The following is a 14,215-nucleotide window of genomic DNA, read 5'->3' on the forward strand; positions in this document are numbered from 1 at the left end:
AAGCCGATGCATTTTGGGTTTTGTTGTAAAAGAATAAAAATACTATCCCTCCTTTCCTTTTTTTCCGGCAACAAGCGATGTTACAAAGATATCACAGCACACAGTGAGATTGAGTGAAAGAAGAGGCACTGAGGCTGGCTTGCAGCACTCCACAGCTCTTGTTATTGTAATCCAGACAGGGGGCGGAAGGAGAAAAGTATGAAGGAATTGCGATAATGAGACCAACTCTTCTATCTATCTGCATTACATGAAAAAAAGATATCTTTAGTACTCATGGCCGGTGAGCTCAGTTGGTTAGAGCGTGGTGCTAATAACGCCAAGGTCGTGGGTTCGATCCCCGTATGGGCCAGGTTGCATTTTTTCTCTCAACTAAACTCTTTTTTTCTCATTTAATCAAGCTCTTATAAATCCATACACTCTGTTGCTCCAGTATACGTTCATTTTCCATTAGTCCTTCTTTTGCCACTGCTGACCAAAGCTCAAGCCGGCAGTGCCAGTAGAACAACACAAGTGCAAGGGATTGTCTCTCCAAGATGGAGACACTGCCTCAGACTATGTCTCGTGAGAGGTGGAGGGAGACCAAGAGCTGATTATTAGATGCGTGGGGAGAAGAGGAACATAACTCAGGTGAACAGATTGTGGATAGTGATGCTATAGCTAGGATCAGCAACGTTACAGGGGAAAGGATAGGAAAATAATTAGGAGACTGAAGTATAGAAGTGGCTACAAAGGGGTGTGTCTCTTAAGAGGGCCGAAAGATACACTGAAGGCGAAGGTGAAGTGAAAGAAGAAAGAAAGATCAAAGGAAGTCGACAGTGATTGAGAGAAAACTCACAAAGGCAAATTGAGCAAAAGACAAGGCCTTGGGAGTTAGACTACTTCAATGCAAATTTACGCCGCAGATGAGCATGACAACTGACTCTTGTACAGTGGTGCTGAAACAATTTTCAGTGTGGGGGTGCTGCCATCAAAGGGCTTCTGAAAATCCAGGAATCATACAAAGAACTAGTCCTGCGGAATGAGCCACGCACATTCAGAAAGAGTGGTGATGCGTTGGTTACTTATTGGTAATCTTCATTAGACTTAGTCCATTGCGTCCTTGTGACAGTCATTACAAAGTAAGGTGATGTCACCTTCCAACAGGAAGAAAGAACAGGAGGATCCTTAAATGCTAGCCCCATGCACCCAACCTGGGTGCCAAGCGCTTGCCAAAGGACTGATGGGAAGGTGGGCAGGATGTTATGTTTGTGACAAAGACAAGATGGACTAAGGGTAATGCAGAGTTCAAAACATTGGTACTCAAATGCAAAACAGAAAAATTATTAAGCCATAATGCTTGACAAATGTATGCTCTGAGGACCAAGTAGCCACCCTAGGAATTTCCTAGATTGTTACTCACTGGAATTCAACCCAGGAGGTGGCCATTCCTCTCGTAGACCATCCCTGAACTGGAAGATATTCTAAAAAGCCTTGCAAAGCCAGAAAAATTGACAACTTAATCCACCAATCTCAGAGTCATAAAAGTCACCTTCTTATCTTTTCCAGGCTGTCCAAAAGTCACAAACAAGGAGTCGGTTTTCCTGAACTGCAGAGGCCTGGTGACATAAATGAAAAGAGCTCTTTAAACATCAAGTGTATTCAGAAAATATTCCTCCTGAGAGGAAGGAGAGGGAATGAAAGAAGGAAGAATTATTTCCTAAGATCTATCAAAAATAGACTTAACCTTTGCAGCAAAGGTAAGGCTAGGCCTTAAAGTTACCCCATCTTCCAAAGTATCAAATGAAGAGAGGACAGCATTTTAAGGCTCCCAGCTCCCCAATTGTTCTCAGCAAGGTGATAGGAAATAGGAAAATAACTTTATAGGAAACAATCTTTATGTCTACAGTATCCAGATCCTCAAAGAGATAAAATTGCAAAGCCTATAAAAGAGTAGGAAGATTCTGAGTTGGAGAAAAGGGATTTTTCAACTGTTCTTACAATTGACAAAAGATCAGAACAGTCTAGACACCAAAGATTGTAACATCTTCGAAGGTACAGAAAAGTCCCTAAAAACCTTTATCGCAAAGCAATGAGCTTTCAGTGTGGAAAGAGATTCAAGTGAAACCCATTCAGAAGAAAATGCAAAATAGCAGACAAACTACAGGTAGGTGCCAAAAGATCATGAGCAGAACATCACGTCTCAAAAGACTTCCAATTCTTTGAGTAAGACTTCGAAGTAGAAGGCCTGCTGGAGTGCTGAATTAACTCCACTAAGGAAGAGGAAAGACCCTTTGCTAGCAGTCCAGACTTCTCAACCTCCAAAGCGATAGAGTGAGTTGGAGAAGAAGGTCAGGGATGACGTTCTGAGAGAGACACACTTGAGCAGTACCCAAGGAGGTAGAAGAGCCAGGGGTTCAGAAGAGGAAACCATGACATCTGTGGCCAATAAGGGCCCACAAGAATAAAGTTCCCTCGCCCCTACTGAGACTTGAAGAGAACCATCTGGATCAATAAAAAGTGGGGGAATGTATAAAGGAGACTTCTCAGCCACTTTATCACCAATACGTCCACTACCTAGGCTCCTTGTTCCGGAAGCCTGGATCAGAATCGACAAAGATGAGCATTGTCCTTGTTTGAAAAGAGATCCAGAAAGGGTTTCACAAACTCTCGGCATATCTCTCAAAACAACGACCTGGATAACGTCAACTCCATCAAATTTGGAAACCTCCAGCTGTCTGCCATCACATTGTCGGTGCCCTTGATGTGTACTGCCGACGTGTGCAACAGGTTGATCTCTGCCCAATAACCCAATTGTTCTGCTATTGCATTGAGGGATTTTGAATGCATGCTTCACTGTTGGTTAATGTTAAAGACAGCTACCTTATTCTCTGTCTTTACTAGCACATTTTTTGAGACAGATGATGATGGGAAAACTTCAAAGCCCTGAAGATTACCATCAACTCCATCTATTTCCATGACCTCTGACTCTCTAGGAAAGACCACTTGAATCGACAGGATCAGTCCAACACAGTAGCTCTCCAGCCAGGTTTGCTGGCATCTGTTGCAAGGAATTCAGGAGCATCCAGGTGTATTAGTGTCCACTTAGACCAGTGGTCTTCAAACTCTTTAATGCCGCATCCACCCAATGGGAAAAAAAAACATTGGTGCCTCCCCTCTGAATTGTCCACAATTCTTCTATTAAATTGACACTGTTTAAATATGTCTAGACCTATTTAAACATTGCAGTTAAGTTCTGTTACTGTTTTAAAAATGCAATCAAATACATGACCCCAAATATACTATTCTGGTCAGGCCTGCCCTACTAACCAATTGCAGCGTCATGCTCTGCTGAGTAAACTGATCTCATGACAGTGAGGAATGCACAGGCCGGGTGGTGCCCGGCGCACAAAAGCGCGCCTTCTTGTGTTGTACGTCTCTTCGCGCAAATGCAAACTCAGATTTCCTGCACTGTGGTCGGCAGGAGAGATATGGGAAGGCGCAGTAGGGAAGGCTTGAGCAACGAACCGTTGGCTATGTTTTGTTGTTACTTTGTTGACATGAGCTCAAGTAATTTGAAGCAGAAGGAACGGCCAGACCTAAAAAAAACTCTCTTACCTCCAACGCCGAATAACCACTATAATTATAATATCTCAAAAGCAGCTGGCCTTGTAAACTTAATGAGCAAGCAAGCCGATGCATTTTGGGTTTTGTTGTAAAAGAATAAAAATACTATCCCTCCTTTCCTTTTTTTCCGGCAACAAGCGATGGTACAAAGATGTCACAGCACACAGTGAGATTGAGTGAAAGAAGAGGCACTGAGGCTGGCTTGCAGCACTCCACAGCTCTTGTTATTGTAATCCAGACAGGGGGCGGAAGGAGAAAAGTATGAAGGAATTGCGATAGTGACACCACCTCTTCTATCTATCTGCATTACATGGAAAAAGGATATCTTTAGTACTCATGGCTGGTTAGCTCAGTTGGTTAGAGCGTGGTGCTAATAATGCCAAGGTCGTGGGTTCAATCCCCGTACGGGCCAGGTTGCATTTTTTCTCTCAACTAAACTCTTTTTTTATCATTTAATCAAGCTCTTATGAATCCATACACTCTGTTGCTCCAGTATACGTTCACTTTCCATTAGTCCTTCTTTTGCCACTGCTGACCAAAGCTCAAGCCGGCAGCGCCAGTAGAACAACACAAGTGCAAGGGATTGTCTCTCCAAGATTGAGACACTGCCTCAGACTATGTCTCGTGAGAGGTGGAGGGAGACCAAGAGCTGATTATTAGATGCGTGGGGATAAGAGGAACATAACTCAGGTGAACAGATTCTGGATAGTGATGCTATAGCTAGGATCAGCAACGTTACAGGGGAAAGGATAGGAAAATAATTAGGTGACAGAAGTATAGAAGTGGCTACAAGGGGGTGTGTCTCTTAAGAGGGCCGAAAGATACACTGAAGGCGAAGGTGAAGTGAAAGAAGAAAGAAAGATCAAAGGAAGTCGACAGTGATTGAGAGAAAACTCACAAAGGCAAATTGAGCAAAAGACAAGGCCTGGGGAGTTAGACTACTTCAATTCAAATTTACGCTGCAGATGAGCATGACAACTGACCCTTGTACAGTGGTGCTGAAACAATTTTCAGTGTGGGGGTGCTGCCATCAAAGGGCTTCTGAAAATCCAGGAATCATACAAAGAACTAGTCCTGCGGAATGAGCCACGCACATTCAGAAAGAGTGGTGATGCGTTGGTTACTTATTGGTAATCTTCATTAGCCTTAGTCCATTGCGTCCTTGTGACAGTCATTACAAAGTAAGGTGATGTCACCTTCCAACAGGAAGAAAGAACAGGAGGGTCCTTAAATGCTAGCCCCATGCACCCAACCTGGGTGCCAAGCCCTTGCCAAAGGACTGATGGGAAGGTGGGCAGGATGTAATGTTTGTGACAAAGACAAGATGGACTAAGGGTAATGCAGAGTTCAAAACATTGGTACTCAAATGCAAAACAGAAAAATTATTAAGCCATAATGCTTGACAAATGTATGCTCTGAGGACCAAGTAGCCACCCTAGGAATTTCCTAGATTGTTACTCACTGGAATTCAACCCAGGAGGTGGCCATTCCTCTCGTACACCATCCCTGAACTGGAAGATATTCTAAAAAGCCTTGCAAAGCCAGAAAAATTGACAACTTAATCCACCTACTCAGAGTCATAAAAGTCACCTTCTTGTCTTTTCCAGGCTGTCCAAAAGTCACAAATAAGGAGTGGGTTTTCCTGAACTGCAGAGGCCTGGTGACATAAATGAAAAGAGCTCTTTAAACATCAAGTGTATTCAGAAAATATTCCTCCGGAGAGGAAGGAGAGGGAATGAAAGAAGGAAGAATTATTTCCTAAGATCTATCAAAAATAGACTTAACCTTTGCAGCAAAGGTAAGGCTAGGCCTTAAAGTTACCCCATCTTCCAAAGTATCAAATGAAGAGAGGACAGCATTTTAAGGCTCCCAGCTCCCCAATTGTTCTCAGCAAGATGATAGGAAATAGGAAAATAACTTTATAGGAAACAATCTTTATGTCTACAGTATCCAGATCCTCAAAGAGATAAAATTGCAAAGCCTATAAAAGAGTAGGAAGATTCTGAGTTGGAGAAAAGGGATTTTTCAACTGGTCTTACAATTGACAAAAGATCAGAACAGTCTAGACACCAAGGATTGTAACATCTTCGAAGGTACAGAAAAGTCCCTAAAAACCTTTATCGCAAAGCAATGAGCTTTCAGAGTGGAAAGAGATTCAAGTGAAACCCATTCAGAAGAAAATGCAAAATAGCAGACAAACTACAGGTAGGTGCCAAAAGATCATGAGCAGAACATCACGTCTCAAAAGACTTCCAGTTCTTTGAGTAAGACTTCGAAGTAGAAGGCCTGCTGGAGTGCTGAATTAACTCCACTAAGGAAGAGGAAAGACCCTTTGCTAGCAGTCCAGACTTCTCAACCTCCAAAGCGATAGAGTGAGTTGGAGCAAGTAGGTCAGGGACGACGTTCTGAGAGAGACACACTTGAGCAGTACCCAAGGAGGTAGAAGAGCCAGGGGTTCAGAAGAGGAAACCATGACATCTCTGGCCAATAAGGGCCCACAAGAATAAAGTTCCCTCCCCCCTGCTGAGACTTGAAGAGAACCATCTGGATCAATAAAAAGTGGGGGAATGTATAAAGGAGACTTCTCAGCCACTTTATCACCAATACGTCCACTACCTAGGCTCCTTGTTCCGGAAGCCTGGATCAGAATCGACAAAGATGAGCATTGTCCTTGTTTGAAAAGAGATCCAGAAAGGGTTTCACAAACTCTCGGCATATCTCTCAAAACAACGACCTGGATAATGTCAACTCCAGCAAATTTGGAAACCTCAAGCTGTCTGCCATCACATTGTCGGTGCCCTTGATGTGTACTGCCGACGTGTGCAACAGGTTGATCTCTGCCCAATAACCCAATTGTTCTGCTATTGCATTGAGGGATTTTGAATGCATGCTTCACTGTTGGTTAATGTAAAAGACAGCTACCTTATTCTCTGTCATTACTAGCACATTTTTTTGAGACAGATGATGATGGGAAAACTTCAAAGCCCTGAAGATTACCAACAACTCCATCTATTTCCATGACCTCCGACTCTCTAGGAAAGACCACTTGAATCGACAGGATCAGTCCAACACAGTAGCTCTCCAGCCAGGTTTGCTGGCATCTGTTGCGAAGAATTCAGGAGCATCCAGGTGTATTAGTGTCCACTTAGACAAGTGGTCTTCAAACTCTTTAATGCCGCATCCACCCAATGGGAAAAAAAAACATTGGTGCCTCCCCTCTGAATTGTCCACAATTCTTCTATTAAATTGACACTGTTTAAATATGTCTAGACCTATTTAAACATTGCAGTTAAGTTCTGTTACTGTTTTAAAAATGCAATCAAATAAATGACCCCAAATATACTATTCTGGTCAGGCCTGCCCTACTAACCAATTGCAGCGTCATGCTCTGCTGAGTAAACTGATCTCACGACAGTGAGGAATGCACAGGCCGGGTGGTGCCCGGCGCACAAAAGCGCGCCTTCTTGTGTTGTACGTCTCTTCGCACAAATGCAAACTCAGATTTCCTGCACTGTGGTCGGCAGGAGAGACATGGGAAGGCGCAGTAGGGAAGGCTTGAGCAACGAACCGTTGGCTATGTTTTGTTGTTACTTTGTTGACAAGAGCTAAAGTAATTGGAAGCAGAAGGAACGGCCAGACCTAAAAAAAACTCTCTTTCCTCCAACGCCGAATAACCACTATAATTATAATATCTCAAAAGCAGCTGGCCTTGTAAACTTAATGACCAAGCAAGCCGATGCATTTTGGGTTTTGTTGTAAAAGAATAAAAATACTATCCATCCTTTCCTTTTTTTCCGGCAACAAGCGATGTTACAAAGATATCACAGCACACAGTGAGATTGAGTGAAAGAAGAGGCACTGAGGCTGGCGTGCAGCACTCCACAGCTCTTGTTATTGTAATCCAGACAGGGGGCGGAAGGAGAAAAGTATGAAGGAATTGCGATAGTAAGACCAACTCTTCTATCTATCTGCATTTCATGGAAAAAGGATATCTATAGTACTCATGGCCGGTTAGCTCAGTTGGTTAGAGCGTGGTGCTAATAACGCCAAGGTCACAGGTTTGATCCCCGTACGGGCCAGGTTGCATTTTTTCTCTCAACTAAACTCTTTTTTTCTCATTTAATCAAGCTCTTCTAATTCCATACACTCTGTTGCTCCAGTATACGTTCACTTTCCATTAGTCCTTCTTTTGCCACTGCTGACCAAAGCTCAAGCCGGCAGCGCCAGTAGAACAACACAAGTGCAAGGGATTGTCTCTCCAAGATGGAGACACTGCCTCAGACTATGTCTCGTGAGAGGTGGAGGGAGACCAAGAGCTGATTATTAGATGCGTGGGGATAAGAGGAACATAACTCAGGTGAACAGATTCTGGATAGTGATGCTATAGCTAGGATCAGCAACGTTACAGGGGAAAGGATAGGAAAATAATTAGGTGACAGAAGTATAGAAGTGGCTACAAGGGGGTGTGTCTCTTAAGAGGGCCGAAAGATACACTGAAGGCGAAGGTGAAGTGAAAGAAGAAAGAAAGATCAAAGGAAGTCGACAGTGATTGAGAGAAAACTCACAAAGGCAAATTGAGCAAAAGACAAGGCCTGGGGAGTTAGACTACTTCAATGCAAATTTACGCCGCAGATGAGCATGACAACTGACCCTTGTACAGTGGTGCTGAAACAATTTTCAGTGTGGGGGTGCTGCCATCAAAGGGCTTCTGAAAATCCAGGAATCATACAAAGAACTAGTCCTGCGGAATGAGCCACGCACATTCAGAAAGAGTGGTGATGCGTTGGTTACTTATTGGTAATCTTCATTAGCCTTAGTCCATTGCGTCCTTGTGACAGTCATTACAAAGTAAGGTGATGTCACCTTCCAACAGGAAGAAAGAACAGGAGGGTCCTTAAATGCTAGCCCCATGCACCCAACCTGGGTGCCAAGCCCTTGCCAAAGGACTGATGGGAAGGTGGGCAGGATGTAATGTTTGTGACAAAGACAAGATGGACTAAGGGTAATGCAGAGTTCAAAACATTGGTACTCAAATGCAAAACAGAAAAATTATTAAGCCATAATGCTTGACAAATGTATGCTCTGAGGACCAAGTAGCCACCCTAGGAATTTCCTAGATTGTTACTCACTGGAATTCAACCCAGGAGGTGGCCATTCCTCTCGTACACCATCCCTGAACTGGAAGATATTCTAAAAAGCCTTGCAAAGCCAGAAAAATTGACAACTTAATCCACCTACTCAGAGTCATAAAAGTCACCTTCTTGTCTTTTCCAGGCTGTCCAAAAGTCACAAATAAGGAGTCGGTTTTCCTGAACTGCAGAGGCCTGGTGACATAAATGAAAAGAGCTCTTTAAACATCAAGTGTATTCAGAAAATATTCCTCCGGAGAGGAAGGAGAGGGAATGAAAGAAGGAAGAATTATTTCCTAAGATCTATCAAAAATAGACTTAACCTTTGCAGCAAAGGTAAGGCTAGGCCTTAAAGTTACCCCATCTTCCAAAGTATCAAATGAAGAGAGGACAGCATTTTAAGGCTCCCAGCTCCCCAATTGTTCTCAGCAAGATGATAGGAAATAGGAAAATAACTTTATAGGAAACAAGCTTTATGTCTACAGTATCCAGATCCTCAAAGAGATAAAATTGCAAAGCCTATAAAAGAGTAGGAAGATTCTGAGTTGGAGAAAAGGGATTTTTCAACTGGTCTTAGAATTGACAAAAGATCAGAACAGTCTAGACACCAAGGATTGTAACATCTTCGAAGGTACAGAAAAGTCCCTAAAAACCTTTATCGCAAAGCAATGAGCTTTCAGAGTGGAAAGAGATTCAAGTGAAACCCATTCAGAAGAAAATGCAAAATAGCAGACAAACTACAGGTAGGTGCCAAAAGATCATGAGCAGAACATCACGTCTCAAAAGACTTCCAGTTCTTTGAGTAAGACTTCGAAGTAGAAGGCCTGCTGGAGTGCTGAATTAACTCCACTAAGGAAGAGGAAAGACCCTTTGCTAGCAGTCCAGACTTCTCAACCTCCAAAGCGATAGAGTGAGTTGGAGCAAGTAGGTCAGGGACGACGTTCTGAGAGAGACACACTTGAGCAGTACCCAAGGAGGTAGAAGAGCCAGGGGTTCAGAAGAGGAAACCATGACATCTCTGGCCAATAAGGGCCCACAAGAATAAAGTTCCCTCCCCCCTGCTGAGACTTGAAGAGAACCATCTGGATCAATAAAAAGTGGGGGAATGTATAAAGGAGACTTCTCAGCCACTTTATCACCAATACGTCCACTACCTAGGCTCCTTGTTCCGGAAGCCTGGATCAGAATCGACAAAGATGAGCATTGTCCTTGTTTGAAAAGAGATCCAGAAAGGGTTTCACAAACTCTCGGCATATCTCTCAAAACAACGACCTGGATAATGTCAACTCCAGCAAATTTGGAAACCTCAAGCTGTCTGCCATCACATTGTCGGTGCCCTTGATGTGTACTGCCGACGTGTGCAACAGGTTGATCTCTGCCCAATAACCCAATTGTTCTGCTATTGCATTGAGGGATTTTGAATGCATGCTTCACTGTTGGTTAATGTAAAAGACAGCTACCTTATTCTCTGTCATTACTAGCACATTTTTTTGAGACAGATGATGATGGGAAAACTTCAAAGCCCTGAAGATTACCAACAACTCCATCTATTTCCATGACCTCCGACTCTCTAGGAAAGACCACTTGAATCGACAGGATCAGTCCAACACAGTAGCTCTCCAGCCAGGTTTGCTGGCATCTGTTGCGAAGAATTCAGGAGCATCCAGGTGTATTAGTGTCCACTTAGACAAGTGGTCTTCAAACTCTTTAATGCCGCATCCACCCAATGGGAAAAAAAAACATTGGTGCCTCCCCTCTGAATTGTCCACAATTCTTCTATTAAATTGACACTGTTTAAATATGTCTAGACCTATTTAAACATTGCAGTTAAGTTCTGTTACTGTTTTAAAAATGCAATCAAATAAATGACCCCAAATATACTATTCTGGTCAGGCCTGCCCTACTAACCAATTGCAGCGTCATGCTCTGCTGAGTAAACTGATCTCACGACAGTGAGGAATGCACAGGCCGGGTGGTGCCCGGCGCACAAAAGCGCGCCTTCTTGTGTTGTACGTCTCTTCGCACAAATGCAAACTCAGATTTCCTGCACTGTGGTCGGCAGGAGAGACATGGGAAGGCGCAGTAGGGAAGGCTTGAGCAACGAACCGTTGGCTATGTTTTGTTGTTACTTTGTTGACAAGAGCTAAAGTAATTGGAAGCAGAAGGAACGGCCAGACCTAAAAAAAACTCTCTTACCTCCAACGCCGAATAACCACTATAATTATAATATCTCAAAAGCAGCTGGCCTTGTAAACTTAATGACCAAGCAAGCCGATGCATTTTGGGTTTTGTTGTAAAAGAATAAAAATACTATCCATCCTTTCCTTTTTTTCCGGCAACAAGCGATGTTACAAAGATATCACAGCACACAGTGAGATTGAGTGAAAGAAGAGGCACTGAGGCTGGCGTGCAGCACTCCACAGCTCTTGTTATTGTAATCCAGACAGGGGGCGGAAGGAGAAAAGTATGAAGGAATTGCGATAGTAAGACCAACTCTTCTATCTATCTGCATTTCATGGAAAAAGGATATCTATAGTACTCATGGCCGGTTAGCTCAGTTGGTTAGAGCGTGGTGCTAATAACGCCAAGGTCACGGGTTTGATCCCCGTACGGGCCAGGTTGCATTTTTTCTCTCAACTAAACTCTTTTTTTCTCATTTAATCAAGCTCTTCTAATTCCATACACTCTGTTGCTCCAGTATACGTTCACTTTCCATTAGTCCTTCTTTTGCCACTGCTGACCAAAGCTCAAGCCGGCAGCGCCAGTAGAACAACACAAGTGCAAGGGATTGTCTCTCCAAGATGGAGACACTGCCTCAGACTATGTCTCGTGAGAGGTGGAGGGAGACCAAGAGCTGATTATTAGATGCGTGGGGATAAGAGGAACATAACTCAGGTGAACAGATTCTGGATAGTGATGCTATAGCTAGGATCAGCAACGTTACAGGGGAAAGGATAGGAAAATAATTAGGTGACAGAAGTATAGAAGTAGCTACAAGGGGGTGTGTCTCTTAAGAGGGACGAAAGATACACTGAAGGCGAAGGTGAAGTGAAAGAAAAAAGAAAGATCAAAGGAAGTCGACAGTGATTGAGAGAAACCTCACAAAGGCAAATTGAGCAAAAGACAAGGCCTGGGGAGTTAGACTACTTCAATGCAAATTTACGCCGCAGATGAGCATGACAACTGACCCTTGTACAGTGGTGCTGAAACAATTTTCAGTGTGGGGGTGCTGCCATCAAAGGGCTTCTGAAAATCCAGGAATCATACAAAGAACTAGTCCTGCGGAATGAGCCACGCACATTCAGAAAGAGTGGTGATGCGTTGGTTACTTATTGGTAATCTTCATTAGCCTTAGTCCATTGCGTCCTTGTGACAGTCATTACAAAGTAAGGTGATGTCACCTTCCAACAGGAAGAAAGAACAGGAGGATCCTTAAATGCTAGCCCCATGCACCCAACCTGGGTGTCAAGCCCTTGCCAAAGGACTGATGGGAAGGTGGGCAGGATGTAATGTTTGTGACAAAGACAAGATGGACTAAGGGTAATGCAGAGTTCAAAACATTGGTTCTCAAATGCAAAACAGAAAAATTATTAAGCCATAATGCTTGACAAATGTATGCTCTGAGGACCAAGTAGCCACCCTAGGAATTTCCTAGATTGTTACTCACTGGAATTCAACCCAGGAGGTGGCCATTCCTCTCGTAGACCATCCCTGAATTGGAAGATATTCTAAAAAGCCTTGCAAAGCCAGAAAAATTGACAACTTAATCCACCTACTCAGAGTCATAAAAGTCACCTTCTTGTCTTTTCCAGGCTGTCCAAAAGTCACAAACAAGGAGTCGGTTTTCCTGAACTGCAGAGGCCTGGTGACATGAATGAAAAGAGCTCTTTAAACATCAAGTGTATTCAGCAAATGTTCCTCCGGAGAGGAAGGAGAGGGAATGAAAGAAGGAAGAATTATTTCCTAAGATCTATCAAAAATAGACTTAACCTTTGCAGCAAAGGTAAGGCTAGGCCTTAAAGTTACCCCATCTTCCAAAGTATCAAATGAAGAGAGGACAGCATTTTAAGGCTCCCAGCTCCCCAATTGTTCTCAGCAAGGTGATAGGAAATAGGAAAATAACTTTATAGGAAACAATCTTTATGTCTACAGTATCCAGATCCTCAAAGAGATAAAATTGCAAAACCTATAAAAGAGTAGGAAGATTCTGAGTTGGAGAAAAGGGATTTTTCAACTGGTCTTACAATTGACAAAAGATCAGAACAGTCTAGACACCAAAGATTGTAACATCTTCGAAGGTACAGAAAAGTCCCTAAAAACCTTTATCGCAAACCAATGAGCTTTCAGAGTGGAAAAAGATTCAAGTGAAACCCATTCAGAAGAAAATGCAAAATAGCAGACAAACTACAGGTAGGTGCCAAAAGATCATGAGCAGAACATCACGTCTCCAAAGGCTTCCAGTTCTTTGAGTAAGACTTCGAAGTAGAAGGCCTGCTGGAGTGCTGAATTAACTCCACTAAGGAAGAGGAAAGTCCCTTTGCTAGCAGTCCAGACTTCTCAACCTCCAAAGCGATAGAGTGAGTTGGAGCAAGAAGGTCAGGGACGACGTTCTGACAGAGACACACTTGAGCAGTACTCAAGGAGGTAGAAGAGCCAGGGGTTCAGAAGAGGAAACCATGACATCTCTGGCCAATAAGGGCCCACAAGAATAAAGTTCCCTCCCCCGGCTGAGACTTGAAGAGAACCATCTGGATCAATAAAAAGTGGGGGAATGTATAACGGAGACTTCTCAGCCACTTTATCACCAATACGTCCACTACCTAGGCTCCTTGTTCCGGAAGCCTGGATCAGAATCGACAAAGATGAGCATTGTCCTTGTTTGAAAAGAGATCCAGAAAGGGTTTCACAAACTCTCTGCATATCTCTCAAAACAACGACCTGGATAACGTCAACTCCAGCAAATTTGGAAACCTCCAGCTGTCTGCCATCACATTGTCGGTGCCCTTGATGTGTACTGCCAACGTGTGCAACAGGTTGATCTCTGCCCAATAACCCAATTGTTATGCTATTGCATTGAAGGATTTTGAATGCATGTTTCACTGTTGGTTAATGTAAAAGACAGCTACCTTATTCTCTGTCTTTACTAGCACATTTTTTTGAGACAGATGATGATGGGAAAACTTCAAAGCCCTGTAGATTACCATCAACTCCATCTATTTCCATGACCTCCGACTCTCTAGGAAAGACCACTTGAATTGACAGGATCAGTCCAACACAGTAGCTCTCCAGCCAGGTTTGCTGGCATCTGTTGCTAGGATTCAGGAGCATCCAGGTATATTAGTGTCCACTTAGACCAGTGGTCTTCAAACTCTTTAATGCCGCATCCACCCAATGGGGAAAAAAAACATTGGTGCCTCCCCTCTGAATTGTCCACAATTCTTCTATTAAATTGACACTGTTTAAATATGTCTAGACCTATTTAA

At 43.2% G+C, this 14,215-nt stretch overlaps 3 non-coding genes across 3 annotated transcripts; all 3 read left to right on the forward strand.

The window, feature by feature from the left end:
• The first annotated feature begins 3,941 nt into the window (after positions 1 to 3,941).
• Positions 3,942 to 4,015, forward strand: TRNAI-AAU (transfer RNA isoleucine (anticodon AAU)). The gene has a single exon. It is a non-coding gene; the product is annotated as a tRNA-Ile (tRNA).
• Positions 4,016 to 7,608: 3,593 nt separating this feature from the next.
• TRNAI-AAU (transfer RNA isoleucine (anticodon AAU)) lies at positions 7,609 to 7,682 on the forward strand. The gene has a single exon. It is a non-coding gene; the product is annotated as a tRNA-Ile (tRNA).
• Positions 7,683 to 11,275: 3,593 nt separating this feature from the next.
• TRNAI-AAU (transfer RNA isoleucine (anticodon AAU)) lies at positions 11,276 to 11,349 on the forward strand. The gene has a single exon. It is a non-coding gene; the product is annotated as a tRNA-Ile (tRNA).
• Positions 11,350 to 14,215: the final 2,866 nt, after the last annotated feature.

This window comes from Pleurodeles waltl, chromosome 12 (genome assembly GCF_031143425.1).
Source record: "Pleurodeles waltl isolate 20211129_DDA chromosome 12, aPleWal1.hap1.20221129, whole genome shotgun sequence".
Lineage (NCBI taxonomy): Eukaryota > Metazoa > Chordata > Amphibia > Caudata > Salamandridae > Pleurodeles > Pleurodeles waltl.